The sequence below is a fragment of the Saccopteryx leptura genome, chromosome 2 (assembly GCF_036850995.1).
Source record: "Saccopteryx leptura isolate mSacLep1 chromosome 2, mSacLep1_pri_phased_curated, whole genome shotgun sequence".
NCBI lineage: Eukaryota > Metazoa > Chordata > Mammalia > Chiroptera > Emballonuridae > Saccopteryx > Saccopteryx leptura.
In genome coordinates, this window is record NC_089504.1 from 371,872,958 (window position 1) to 371,887,161 (window position 14,204).

The 14,204-nt window shown below is 49.1% G+C and overlaps 1 protein-coding gene across 2 annotated transcripts in view; it reads left to right on the forward strand.

The window, feature by feature from the left end:
• Nucleotides 1-6,914: 6,914 nt before the first annotated feature.
• The window catches only part of KCNJ5 (potassium inwardly rectifying channel subfamily J member 5), a 33,710-nt gene continuing 26,420 nt past the window's right edge, over nucleotides 6,915-14,204 (forward strand). For both annotated transcript variants that reach the window (XR_010748973.1, XM_066365221.1), the window contains exon 1: nucleotides 6,915-7,255. The gene's annotated coding sequence lies outside the window, so the exon portion shown is untranslated. The remainder of the gene's footprint in view (nucleotides 7,256-14,204) is intronic.

Here is a 14,204-nt window from a genome sequence, read left to right on the forward strand (position 1 = left end):
TTTACAGAATAAAAGGCATGATGCTGGGCACTGGGAATTCAAGGTTTAAAAAACAAAACAAGCTAACAAACAAGGTCCCACTCTCAAGGAACTGGGAGGTTGCTGGTAGAGGAGAGAGGCAGGTAATGGAACCCCGGTACCCAATGATCAGAACTAACTGGAAGACAGCGGAAGTGGCAACGTGGACGCTCAGTATCCCTGGGGATTCCCGGGAGCTCAGCAGCAAGCCAGCCAGTTCTTCTCTGGGTTCTGCAGAGTCTTACCCAACTGTGTCCTCCACACTGTGCCATCTCTCAAACCACGTGTGCCTAGGAATCGCTGAGGACCTTTAGGGATCTTGTTAACATGAAGCTTCTCTTTGACAAGGGTTAGGGTGGAGCCTGAGATTCTTTTTTTTTTTTTTTTGTATTTTTCTGAAGCTGGAAATGGGGAGAGACAGTCAGACAGACTCCCGCATGTGCCCGACCGGGATCCACCGGCACGCCCACCATGGGGCGATGCTCTGCCCACCAGGGGGCGATGCTCTGCCCCTCCGGGGTGTCGCTCTGCCGCGACCAGAGCCACTCTAGCGCCTGGGGCAGAGGCCAAGGAGCCATCCCCAGCGCCCGGGCCATCTTTGCTCCAATGGAGCCTTGGCTGCGGGAGGGGAAGAGAGAGACAGAGAGGAAGGAGGGGGGGGTGGAGAAGCAAATGGGCGCTTCTCCTATGTGCCCTGGCCGGGAATCGAACCCAGGTCCCCCGCACGCCAAGCCGACGCTCTACCGCTGAGCCAACCGGCCAGGGCCTGGAGCCTGAGATTCTTACAAGAATCCAGCGTCTGGTGCTGATGCAGCTGGACTGTGGCCACACGACAAGTTGTGAGGTTCTGTCTTCCACTGCCCCTCTCATCAGCTCACACCGGCGCCAGTGCACGGCCCACGAATGCAGACCCTACTTCTAACCCGGGGTGGGGGGGGCAGTGTGCTAACCACCAATCATAGTGCCTATTTCAATTAAAATGATATAAGATCTAAAATTCACTTTCTTGTTCTCAGTAGACACATTTTACATGTTGAAGAGTCACACGTGCTACATAATATAAAACAGATATAGAACACGACCTTCATTACAAAAATCCTCTTAGGTGGCACCGCTTAACCTCTGCTCCACTGTAACTGCCTACTTTGTGGACTGGTAACACACCGACTACCACCCTCATCAGACTGCACGCTCCTTGGAAGCAACCTCTGTGCTCATCTTGCCATTGCTTCTATCCCCACAGCCTAGCCCACAACTTTTCTTTCATTTGATAGGTATTTATTGATCGCCTGCTATGTACCAAAACTGCTCTCAGCACTGAGAGTGAGTGGTGATCAGACATGAACAACACAAAAATGGCCCCTGCAATTGTGGTGGTCACCCACTAGGTGCTTAGTAAGTATTCATTGATGTAAATAACATACAAACCACCTCCAGGGAAATCTTCACAAAAATGACTTTCAAAATTCTCCCCAACTCAGGAAACTCCCATCGGTACCTCCCATCTGCAGAGTACAGTCCACATTCAAGGGCCTGGGACACAAAGTCCAGAGAGGCAGCAGTGCACCCACTGTCAGCACGCTGGTTTCTAGGCTGCCGCACAACACACCACAGACCAGCAGGCTTAATAATAGTCATTCAAGTCTGACAGTTGTAGTGGCTGGAAGTCCAAGATCAAGGTGGCGGGAGGTTCAGTTTCTCCTGAGACCTCTCTCCTTGGTCACCGTCTCCAGTGTCCTCATACAGTCTTTCTTCTGTGTGCACATGTCCCCAGTGTCTCTCTGTGTGTCCAAATTTGCTTTTTCTTAAAAAAAAACAACAGTCAAATTGGATTAGGGCCTATCAAAACAGCCTTATTTTAATATAATCACCTCTTTAAAGGCCTTATTGCCACACACAGTTATATTTGGAGGTACAAGGGTTAAAACACCAACATATGAATCTGAGGATTAGCTGGGGATGAGGCTAGGACACAATTCAGCCTATAACATTTGGAAATATAGTTTTGACATCTAAAAAAAACCGGGTTCTGGAATTCACTATTAAGAACCGCCAAGGAAAAGATTCATTACTTGTTTGAGCCTCAGTTTCTTCATCTGAGAAATGATGACATACATCCTCAGCAGGTTGTTGGAAAGATTACTTTTGTGACACACTTAGCAGAGCTCAGCACATAGTAGGCACTCAGCTGATCAGAGCCACTTGTCATCACTTCCATACACTCTGCCCTTGCTCCCGGCCCCAGCGCCCTTGACTTAACACATGTGGGCCTTGCCGCTCCTGGCCTTCCTCGATGCGCCAACCCTGCATCTTCAGATCTCAGTCTTACTTCTTGACTCACTCCTGACGCCCTTCTCTCTCCAGTCCGATATCAGCTCCCCAGCACCTACTGCCAAGCTTTGCTGGCATTATTATCTATTCCACACCACCAGGCCATCCAATTACCACCTACGAATTACAGTCTCAAGTTGCGAATTTGCCTGCTAACTTCTCCTGCACGTAGGCTGACCCTGATTAGGTGGCAAAGCATTTAGATCAAAGCCCACCATGAATTCTTTCTGGTTTTTCTCACAGCACCTATCAAGCTGTCTCAAATATAGCAGGTCTTAATTAATAAGTTCAAACAGTGTGTGAATATTAAAAAACTTATATCAGTATATCTAGTCAATATTCACTGATTAAATGTGTGTGTGTGTGTTTAGCCTAAAGAAATCATGAGGGAGAGAAATACCAAATTCAGATTGCTTACTGTTTTCTCTGCAGGCACAGGAGGTAATATAGGATGGATTCAACAGTGTTGCCATGTTGTATTGTGTTTTTTAAGCTGAGTGATAGTTTTACAATTATTTGTTATACTGTTCTCACACCTTTTTTTATCCTTAAATGTTGTAAATTAGCATGTATTAATTGACTCACATCTGTTGTTTGTACATGGACTTATTAAAATTCACAACTAATGCATGAGGAATTCTCCTGACAGGAGAGTAAATACTTACAATGTTTGTCTTAGAAGAGTTTTAGTTAGGATTTCAGAGTCTAACTCAACCAACTCTTTTAATTAATATTTTATCTGGCTGAAAATATTTATGAGACATTACTAGCCTCATAAATGCAAATGGAATTTCTATAAATAGGAGAAACATAATTTCCTGTGTGTCATATTCTACAGAGAAGACTTCATTGTGAATTCATCTCTCGTCGATGAAGGAAGGTAAGAGAAGCAGATGGCGGTGGACAGAGGCAGGGGTTCTGCGCTCTGATTAACGAGGACAGGCAGGCTTTCTGTGGCTTTCCGGCGCTGCCACGACAATGTTCACACAATGAAGGACAGAAAGCATCTTCCAAGCCCCGAGTAGTTCTTTCATTGTGTCTCTTACCCTCAAATGCCACCTGTGCTCTTGGGGAAACTGGAGCATGAAAAAGTTAGGCTCGTCTAAATTTACAAAAACCAGTCAAGACTGGAACCCCCAAATTTCTCAATTTTCAGATCTAGGCCAACAACTGGACCCAGGTGTTCTGTCTCTTGATCCATCACTGTGAGAATATTTACAAAATGGCATTTACCAGACCACCCTACATTTTGCTTCAAAGTCAGCCCCCCATCAAGGCAGAAGAAATTCTATAGCCTTTATGCTAAATCTAAAGTCACTGTCGCCCTGGCTGGTTGGCTCAGCGGTAGAGCGTCGGCCTAGCGTGCGGAGGACCCGGGTTCGATTCCCGGCCAGGGCACACAGGAGAAGCGCCCATTTGCTTCTCCACCCCTCCGCCGCACTTTCCTCTCTGTCTCTCTCTTCCCCTCCTGCAGCCAAGGCTCCATTGGAGCAAAGATGGCCCGGGCGCTGGGGATGGCTCTGTGACCTCTGCCTCAGGCGCTAGAGTGGCTCTGGTCGCAATATGGTGACGCCCAGGATGGGCAGAGCATCGCCCCCTGGTGGGCAGAGCGTCGCCCCTGGTGGGCGTGCCGGGTGGATCCCGGTCGGGCGCATGCGGGAGTCTGTCTGACTGTCTCTCCCCGTTTCCAGCTTCAGAAAAATGAAAAAAAAAAAAAAAAAAAGTAAAGTCACTGTCACCCCACAGGCTCAGAAATGTGTATCGGCCCTGGCTGGTTGGCTCAGCGGTAGAGCGTCGGCCTGGCATGCGGGGGGGCCCGGGTTCGATTCCCGGCCAGGGCACATAGGAGAAGCGCCCATTTGCTTCTCCACCCCCCCCCCTCCTTCCTCTCTGTCTCTCTCTTCCCCTCCTGCAGCCAAGGCTCCATTGGAGCAAAGATGGCCTGGGCGCTGGGGATGGCTCCTTGGCCTCTGCCCCAGGCGCTAGAGTGGCTCTGGTCGCGGCAGAGCGACACCCCGGAGGGGCAGAGCATTGCCCCCTGGTGGGCAGAGTGTTGCCCCTGGTGGGCGTGCCGGGTGGATCCCGGTCGGGCGCATGCGGGAGTCTGTCTGACTGTCTCTCCCCATTTCCAGCTTCAGAAAAATACACACCAAAAAAAAAAAGAAATGTGTATTACAGACCACAGAGCTGCATAGCCACAGCCTCTCCCAAGAACTAGGATATTAAGAAATGAAGAACACTCTTCTCAGTGTTAAGCCATAAGATCAGCATGTAATGGATGAGCAGGAAGACAGGCTAAATCCCTAAGGGGACTAATAGACTTACTGGTTAGTCAGGGCCAATTGCAGCCACATTGACCAATTCAACCCTTTACAGAGAGAGGGGCTGGGGCTGGGTTGGGTCTAGGAGGAAATGCTGACAGAGCCTGGCTCCTGCTCTTCCTGAGGAGGGGGCCTGGGCAGTGAGTGGGCTGTGTGTACACTGGTGTCGACAAACGGAACGTCCAACACTGAAGAGAATTTTATGAGTTTATTTGGGTCAAACTGCTGACAATTGCTGCAAAACAAAATCTAAATGGATTGAAAACGTGCTCCAGACAATGACAGCTTTACAGCTTATTTTATACGTTAGATTCAGAAGAGACGAAAGGAGGGTTACATGGAATCTACTGGTAGTAGATCAAGGGGACGGAAGAAAAAAAGCAGCTAAATCATCTGGGATTAAGTTAAAAGGCAAACAGAGAAAGCCACACTTCTTTTACATGGGGGGGGGGGGTACCGGAACGTCCATAATTACTCCCATCACAGAGAGATGGTTTGCCGGGAGCAAGACAACAGCGAGGGCTCAGGGGTCTCTGCCACTGCGGTTGTGCCCAGAGGGTCTGGAGAAACAGATTTCTCTGACAAGTCAATGGTCTGTGATTTTAAATCGGCTCACTTCAGGCAGAGATTGAGCTTTGTGAAGGAAGCTACAGACCCAGGATGTACTGCCTGACATGATCAGGTTTTACTTAGGAAGTTTTATGTTCAGACCATGCTATGGGGTTACTGTAGGTCTCTGAGTTGGTAAGGCCCACCACGCAGGCCTCCCCTGAGCTTGTCAAGTTCAGTGTGTAGCCCCTTTTCAGTTCACACTGATCTGCCTGGCAAGAGGAGCCTCAGGTTGCCATGGTGAGACTAAGCTTCCAGGGAGCTGCCATGCCGCTGTGCTTACAGGAGAAGACAGACCTGGTGCACCCCAGTCCCAGCGACAAGCATTTGTTCCCTTGTAATTTAATAAACCTTTAGCTTAGTGTTGACAGTGTTCATTTCCTAAATATTCATTGAGCACCTGTGCAGGTGACACAGTAGAGAACCAGACAGTCATGGTCCCTGCCTGGTGGAGCCTGCAGCCTGTGGATCCTGGTCTCACAGCTTGATCAGGTGTGCCTGCCTCCCTCCTCCCAGGAAACACATACTCAGAGCCCAGGGCAGCGGTATTGAACCAAAAATGTTGGGCAACAGACAGAGAGCAGCCCGAGGGAACACCACAGTCATAGAAAGGGCCACCCTGAATAGACCAGTCTTCAGAGAAGCCTTCCAGCCCCCGTACAGATGGCAGCCCTCCCTTTGCAGGGGCTGTGACGTCTGCAGTTGCCTTTCCTATAAGTCACTCGAATTAAAGAATAAACGCATGCCATCATCTTTCCGCCAGGCAGGCAGGACTCCAAAAGGGAGTGGAGCGGCTCTGCCCAGCCCGCTGCGCATTCAGCTGGGGCTCTGCCTCAACGCTGTGCTGAGAGTTGAGTGGAGGGAGTATTTCCCGCTATTCCAGCCCAGCCGCAGGCCACAACACACGTCGCTGGAGAGGGCGGCCGAGGGGTGAGCGGGGAGCCCGAGCCCCTGGACGCCGCAGACCTGTTTCCCCTCTGTGACCGGCTCCACCAGCGTGTCAGGGCGCTTCAGACCTTCGCTCCACCACAGGAGCGAGAGCGTTGGGGATGGGGATGCAGCGTCCAGACAGTGGCTTCCCCAACTTCCCCAAAGCAAGTCTCCCATCTGTTTGCTCAGTTCCAGCTAAAGAAACGTAACTAAAATTTGCCAACCTCCTTCTCTGTGCACCGCGGAGTTACTGGGCAGCCCCCCGCCCCAGACTTCGATCCAAGATTTCTGCCTTCCTAGTTCCTTCCCTCTTTCGGTCGGCTCCACCGCACCCCCGAACCACGCGCGCGCTCTTGCACACACACACGCTCACACCTGCTCCCGCGTGCGCAGAGACCTCCGCCCTTTGCTTCTGCAGGACAGAGACACACCCAGTACCCTCGCGATGTGTGGCGGGAGGTGGCGCGAGCGGGGGCGGGAGCGCAGATCTGCCCGCCCGCCTGCCCACCCTCGGGTTCTCTCTCCACCTTCCAGGATCCCAGTCATTCAGAACTGACGGTATTCCCTGGTCACGTGGAACCCCGTCCTCATCCTCCACTCCCACCCCCGCCGCCCTTGCCTGTGGCCCTTTAAATCGGTTATTACACATTATTACTCAGGGATCCTTTTGTACCAGGGGCAGAAGGGGAGGAGAACAGGGGAGAGAAGAGGGCGGAGGGGACGGAGGGGGGTGAGAGGGAGCGGGAGACAGGGAAAGAGAGGGAGAGGAGCGAGAGAGAAAAAGAGAGAGAGAAGGAGAGAGGAGCCTCCCGTTGCTCTCGCTGGAGGAGGGAGTGACTGAGGGGTTGGCAAGGAAGGGACGGCATGGCTTAGAAGCCTCTGCCAACAGGACCCGCGACAGGGAGAGGCTCTAGGCAGGGTCCGAGGCTCTGGTAATGGCTGGGGCTGCAGAGTCTCCTCAAGGACCCTGAGCGCCCCCTGCCCAGCCTCTAAGGGACACCCCAGAAGTTAGCATCAGTGGCACTGGGAAGCTACGATCGCAACAAGTAAGTTGTCTTCTTTTCTTTCTCCATTCCTCCCCCAGCTCACCAGATCTAGAAGGCAGGACTGCACTCTCCCAGCACCCATGCCCCTAGCAACTAGCTCTTAACCGGGAGCCAGCCTGTTTGGGAGCTCGGGGGGAACCCAGAGGGTGTAGGCTGGGTCCAAAGTTCAGCACAGAAATCAGAGCTTTCCATAGCCGGAGGGCTGCCTTGGGCTAGGGAGTTTGGCTTTCAGAGGACTGGAAGGCTATCAGTCTCTGTTCTGGTGCTAGAGCAGGGATTCCTACCCCCCCCCCAACCCCCAGCAGAGCCCCCTCAGTGGTGCCAGAGGCCAGGGCAGTGGGGAGAAGGGCATGATTCCCCTGGGAAGTGGCTTTGCCTTCAGCTGGGGTTGTGGAGGGCCAGGGTGGGGCCGTGAGCTCCATCTGCCTCAGATCCTCCGTTTCATCTTGCTTTCTTTTAAGTCTGGCCAAATTGATTGCTAGTTCTGCCCTCTTGCTGCTGGTCACTTCCTGCGTGCCTCCCTATCTCTTCATAAATGTCTTTCAAACCGTTGAGAAAGGCCAAAAGTCAAGGCTCCCAGTGGAGGGAGAGGGACTAGGGAAGAGCATGGCCATTATTCCCATTTCCCCCAAACCCACAGATCTCCCTAGAGACTTGTCTGTGCTCCCCTCAAATCAGGCTCTCCTCCTTGGCCTTATGTAGTGCGGGTTCCCCTGACTTATCTGACTTCAATGGTCTAGTACCCCCAACTTTGGGTCAGGTAAGACTAGTCCAGCAACACCAGAAGATCAGTGGATATATGATTTTTTTTTTGTTTGTGCAAGATTGTACTAAGTACTTTGCTCTCTTGATTTTTTTAATGGAACAGATATTATCTATTTCAGTCTACAGGTGGGAAATTGCAGTTTAGCAAGCTGTGTAACGTTTGGATGTACACAGCTTACAAGTGAGGGTCCTAGTTGGATCTGAGTTCAAAACAGACCATTTTTTCATCACTCAGCTAAGCATCATAAGGCTTTCTGGTTCACAACACACTTTCCATGGGAGAGAGGCAGTGAAAGAAGCAAATATTTATGACAGCAAGTACTGAGCAAGACATACTTGTATGACTTCATCTGGACACCCATCCTGAGATAGAGGTCAGTTATGACACTGGCTTTGTAGGTGACACCAAAGTTTAGAGAGTTCTGAGCTCATAAGTGGCAGAGTTATTAACTTCTAAACCCTTGCCCCCTGACCTCAAACCCAGAGTCTTTCCACTATCCAGCACTAACCCTGGAGGTGTTGTAGTCTTCTCAAATCCATGCCTGTCCTCAAACCCTGGTGTAAATCCCACCAGCTGGCTGGATGAGGTCCTGGGCTTCCTAGGATCTGGAGGAAGGACCGAGCAGGGCCTGTGATAAAAGGGAAGAGAGAAAGGCCCACATTGGGCTCTGAGACAGAAAGCTCGGTCAGCTTGACTGGGATCTAAAATGATTGGACTGACTTGTGATGGCATCGTTGCTAAAAGCCTTGAGGCGAAGGCTTCGGTGGGGGTCCTAGGGTGCAGGGGAAGGGGGTGTGCTTCTTGGTAATGATATCAAGAAATGGTCACTTATTGAATGCTTACTATGTGAACTTAGGCATTTTATATCTGTGATGTTAATTGTTTCGCCCTTTCCCATTGACTGTTTTTCCAACATTCCTCCTTCTACCTCACCTCATCCCAACCCCTACAGCATCCTGTACCCAAACAGTCTGACACTGAGTGCCCAGGGGGAGAGGCTTATAACCTAAGGCTGGAAGGGGGAGCATTCTTTTACCTTGGGAGGAATGGGGGGATATTATCAAATGTTTGTTACTTGTCAGACTCTGTTCATTAATTATGAGAATAACAAATGATCACAACAGCACCAGGGCCACCTACGGATGCAGAAAGATCGCAGGAGAACGTTGCTCCACGTGCCACGCAGGCTCAGTGCTCCCGGTCCGCTGCAGACACGTTCTAGGTTCACTCTCTAGCTCTCCAACAGAAAGGGGCGACTAGACATGGATCCTCCTGCCCCCCTGAACCCACTATTCACTGCTGACATTGCTCACAGGCATATCTCTTAGTTAAGCCACGTGTCTGCATTAAACAGAGAGTGAGTGAGCGCCATCAGGCAAGCACAGCAGCTGGAGGCGGGGAGTGTGAGCAGGAAGGGGCTGTGGGAAATTAGCTGCTTTCTCTGGCCACGCCAGGTCTCATGGCTGCCCATGAATCTGCGGGTACATCCTTAGCGAGGTGGACCTGCTTCCTCTGTGGGTCCAGCATCAGTGTGCCTCTGCCAGAAACATTCTCAGCCTCACTGCCCCTGGCAGACTGTGCACCAAAATCCCTTTGGGGCTTTCTGCAAGAGCCTGCCTGGGTTTCTTGTCAGAAGGGGTTCTACTCACCTATGATGACGTTAACCCTACAGCAGACAGAGAACTAGAGTGCCCATTCTCCACTTTCCATTTGCCTTGAAAATGACCTGGTTCTCGATGCTTTCTGTGGTCAACGCCACAAAGGGTGTCCTAAGCATTCCCGTACTTCAAAACCATGTCTACTGCTATTTTCTGTTTTAAAATCAGTTCAACAACCATTTATCTGATCACCTCTAAGGTGCCAGGAATAATTGATTTTTGAAAACCTTGGAATGTGATCATTCTAGCAGGGTTATGCATTCCACTTAGGAGAATATTATCAACAGCTCACATTTTCCAAGCAATGCTGATTGACTGTTTAGGCTGAGGGGTGGGAGGATGATGGAGAGGACGGAGGATTCCAGGAAGATTATGCTGTAGTTGGAAGGAGCCATGTTCACTGTGTCTGAGCTATAGGTCGGCCATTGAGGGCTCGCAGTGTTCGTAAGAGAGGGCGCATTATCCGATGTCTATTAAGACAGTTGTCAACCATGGAGATATTTTTGTGTTTTTCCTAAAGACAAAATAAGAAGAAGGTGAGTTCAGAATCAAAGAGCCATAAGGAGACATTTGGGAAAAACAAACACCTGAATTTATTTTTCTAAGATACCTGTGAGGTGGCTTTCTCTGGAATTATTTTAAAACAGAGGGAACAGCTTCCCCTCCTGAGACCCTGGCTGCCGAGGGACGGAGTAGTGTCCCGCCGGTGCAGCCAGCTTATCTAGTTCCTCCTACCTTGACATTCTGATAAGTGTGCTATTCTAGTCCATAGAGCCCAGGCTGGCAGCAACCTTTGCCAACAGCCGTGTTAAGTTAAATGTCAAAGCCAAATCTTTTAACACATGACACTGGAGATCCTGGCTGTTGCATAAATGTTAAGTTCCATTATCATTCCAGACCAGAACGAGCTGAGGAGCAAAGGTCAGGGATAATCTGACCAGTTTGGCATGTGGCAACAGCACTTCCTAGTCATCAAGGGTCAACCCATATGGTGGCCAGAAGCTGGGGTGGGAGTGAAAAGAGAAATGGAGGGGGAGAGAGGAGAGATAATGACAAGCCGTCAGTCTATCACTCACACCTCCTGTGACTTGGTTGTTTGAGGCTAGGTGTGCTCTCCACGCCTATGTCTCTCTCACACTTCAGGCTCCCTGCTCTAACATCAACAAGCCCTATGCCACCATCCTACATTGTACCTTGTTACTCATACAAGAACGGGAGGAGGGAGCAAGAGTGGAGAAATGCCATCTGGGGACAAACCTGTGTCCTGTGCCTTGTCCTCAGAGTCTGCTCCCCTCCCAAGATTTTGCTGGGGAGCACCTGATGCTCAAGGCTGGCCAAGAGGAGGGTCACAACGGCATCAGGAGTGAGATGCTGAGTCTGTGCCAGGAACTCGCCATCCGGCAGGGACCACAGATCACACAGGTGCCTGGGTCCCAGCAACCCTTACAAACAGAGATGATGACAGCCAGCTACCCTGGGCTACTGCAGGGCAACCCCACTGGACTCAGGATAGGCAGGCCTCCTGTCCCAAGTCAGGTTGCCTCAGTCACTTTGGAAGGTGCCCTATAGGATGAACTTAAAATCACTCGTATGTTTCTTCAAAAATGTGTGTGGCGCTCCTACCACAGGCCCCACGTTGTGTAGGACCCTGCGACAGATTGGGTCATCTTGGGTCACATACACACCCTGGCTAGCCTGTGTTGGAGGGCCTGCCCACGCTGACTGAGGAAGAAGGCAGGTGTGTCCTGAATATATTACAGCATCAGGGTAAGTGCATTAGGAAGGTGCAAGGAGGACTGAAGCAAGGCCATTGCGAGCCAGGAAAGGCTTTCCGAGGGGCTGGGAAAACAGGGAGGATTTCAGGGATGGTGCGAGAGAGCAGGGAGCCCGAGGGTGGTCGGGCGGAGCACAGCTTTGTGGCCCTGAGCAGCCCCGAGGGAGCTTGTCCTCACCGTTCTTTCATCTGTTTGGATGTCCTGTTTCTTAAGAGCTGACACTCAGTCATATTTTTCCCCTTTATTTTCTTCTCAATTTGGCCATTTTTTCATGTCATTTTTGTCTTTTTTCTTAACTCATTCATGCTCTTTACCATAAATGTCCTTTAGTAATTCTTTAGTTCAATCCCTTTCAACTGCCTCCATTCTTCTATTGTTTATTAAACTTTTGAGATAATTTTGGGTTTACAAGTAGTTTAAGAAATAATACACAGCTCTCCTATATTATCTACCCAGTTTCTCTCAATGGTAGCATCTCTACCATTGAGAGAACCTCTAGTTTTTCTATGCAAAACTCTAGTTTTTATATCAAAACCCATAAAAATTTGGTCATACAATATTTTCCACAGCAAAGAAACAATCAACAAAATGAAAAGACAACCTAAAGAATGAGAAAAATATTTGCAGATCATACATCTGATAAGGGGTTTGCATCCAAAAAATATATATATAAAGAACACATACAAATCAATAGCAAACAATTTTTTAAAAGAATCCAATTTTAAAAATGGGCAAAATACCTGAATAGCCTTTTTTTTTCTAAAAAAGAGGTATAAAAGTAGTCAACTGGAATATGGAAAGTTGCTCAGCATTAGTAATCATCAGGGTAGTGCAGGTCACAACCATAATAAGATACCCATCACCTCACACTTATTAGAATGGCTATTATCAAGAAGACAAGAAATAAATGCTGGCGAGGGTGTGGAGAAAAGGGAACCCTCGTGCACTGTTGGTGGGAAAGTAGATTGGGTTAGCCACTATGGAAAAATATATGAAGGGTCCTCAAAAATTAAAAATAGAACTACCATATGACCCAGTGATTGCACTGCTGAGAATACTTCGAAAGGAAATGAAACTATGTCAAAGAGATACCTGCACCCCTATGTTCATAGCTGTGTTATTTACATCAGTGGCCCTCAAACCCTGGGCCGCGGACCGGTACCGGTCCGTGGGCCATTTGGTACCGGCCTGCAGAGAAAGAATAAACAACTTACATTATTTCCGTTTTATTTATATTTAAGTCTGAACGATGTTTTATTTTTTAAAAATGACCAGATTCCCTCTGTTACATTCAGCTAAGACTCACTCTTGACGCTTGTCTCGGTCACGTGATACATGTATCCGTTCCACCCTAAAGGCCGGTCCATGAAAATATTTTCTGACATTAAACCGTTCCGTGGCCCAAAAAAGGTTGGGGATCACTGATTTACAATATCTAAGACATGCAGTATCTATATGGTATATATACATATATACATTACATACACACTGAATATATGTGTAATATTGAATTATTCATGTGTGTGTGCATCATGGAGTTTTACTCAACCATAAAGAAAGAATGAGGCCCTGGCCAGTTGGCTCAGTGGTAGAGCGTCGGCCTGGCGTGCGGAAGTCCCGGGTTTAATTCCAGGCCAGGGCACACAGGAGAAGCGCCCATCTGCTTCTCCACCCCTCCCCCTCTCCTTCCTCTCTGTCTCTCTCTTCCCCTCCCGCAGCAAGGCTCCATTGGAGCAAAGATGGCCTGGGCGCTGGGGATGGCTCCTTGGCCTTGGCCCCAGGCGCTAGAGTGGCTCTGGTCGCGGCAGAGCTATGCCCCGAAGGGGCAGAGCATCGCCCCCTGGTGGGCAGAGCGTCGCCCCCTGGAGGGCGTGCCAGGTGGATCCTGGTCGGGCGCATGCGGGAGTCTGTCTGACTGTCTCTCCCTGTTTCTAGCTTCAGAAAAATACAAAAAAAAAAAAAAGAAGAAAGAATGAAACCCTGCCATTTACAACAACATGTTTGCACTACAGGGTTTATGCAAAGTGAAATAAGTCAGACAGAAAAAGACAAATGCTGCATGATCTCACTTATATGTGGGATTTAAAAAACAAAAACAAAATCTCATAGAAAAAGAGATCAGATTTGTGGTTACCAGAGGTGAGGAGGGGTGGAGGAATTGAATTGGGAAAAAAAACTCAACGTTTTCATCACCACAAAGATCTCTCATTGCCCTTTTCATAACCACACCTACTACCTACCCCCATGCCACACCTCCTTAATCCTCGGCAACCAATAACCAGTTCTCCAGTACTACAATTTTTGTAGAGCATTATCTAAGATACAGTCTGTAACCTTTCAGAATTGTCTCTTTTCACTTGGTGTAATTCTCTGGGGGTTTATCAGGATTGGTGTGTGTGGATGGGCGTGAGCTGCCATGTAGTGTTTCACAGCACGAGGCACCACGATTTGTTCACCGTTCACCCCAAAAGTCTCCTGGATTGTTTCCAGTTAGGAGCTTTATAAATAAAGCTGCTGTAAACATATGCGTAATGGTTTTTAGTGTGAACCTCAGTTTTCATTTCTCTGGGCTAAGTGCCCAAGTGCCATTGATGGTTCAGGTGGTACTTACATGCTTAGGGGTGTTGTTGTTTTAAAACAAATGGCAGATTGCTTTCCATAGCGACTGTACCATTTTACACTGTCACCAACAATGTATGGGTGATCCAGTTTCTCCACATCCTTGCCAATATTTGGTGTTGTCACTTTTT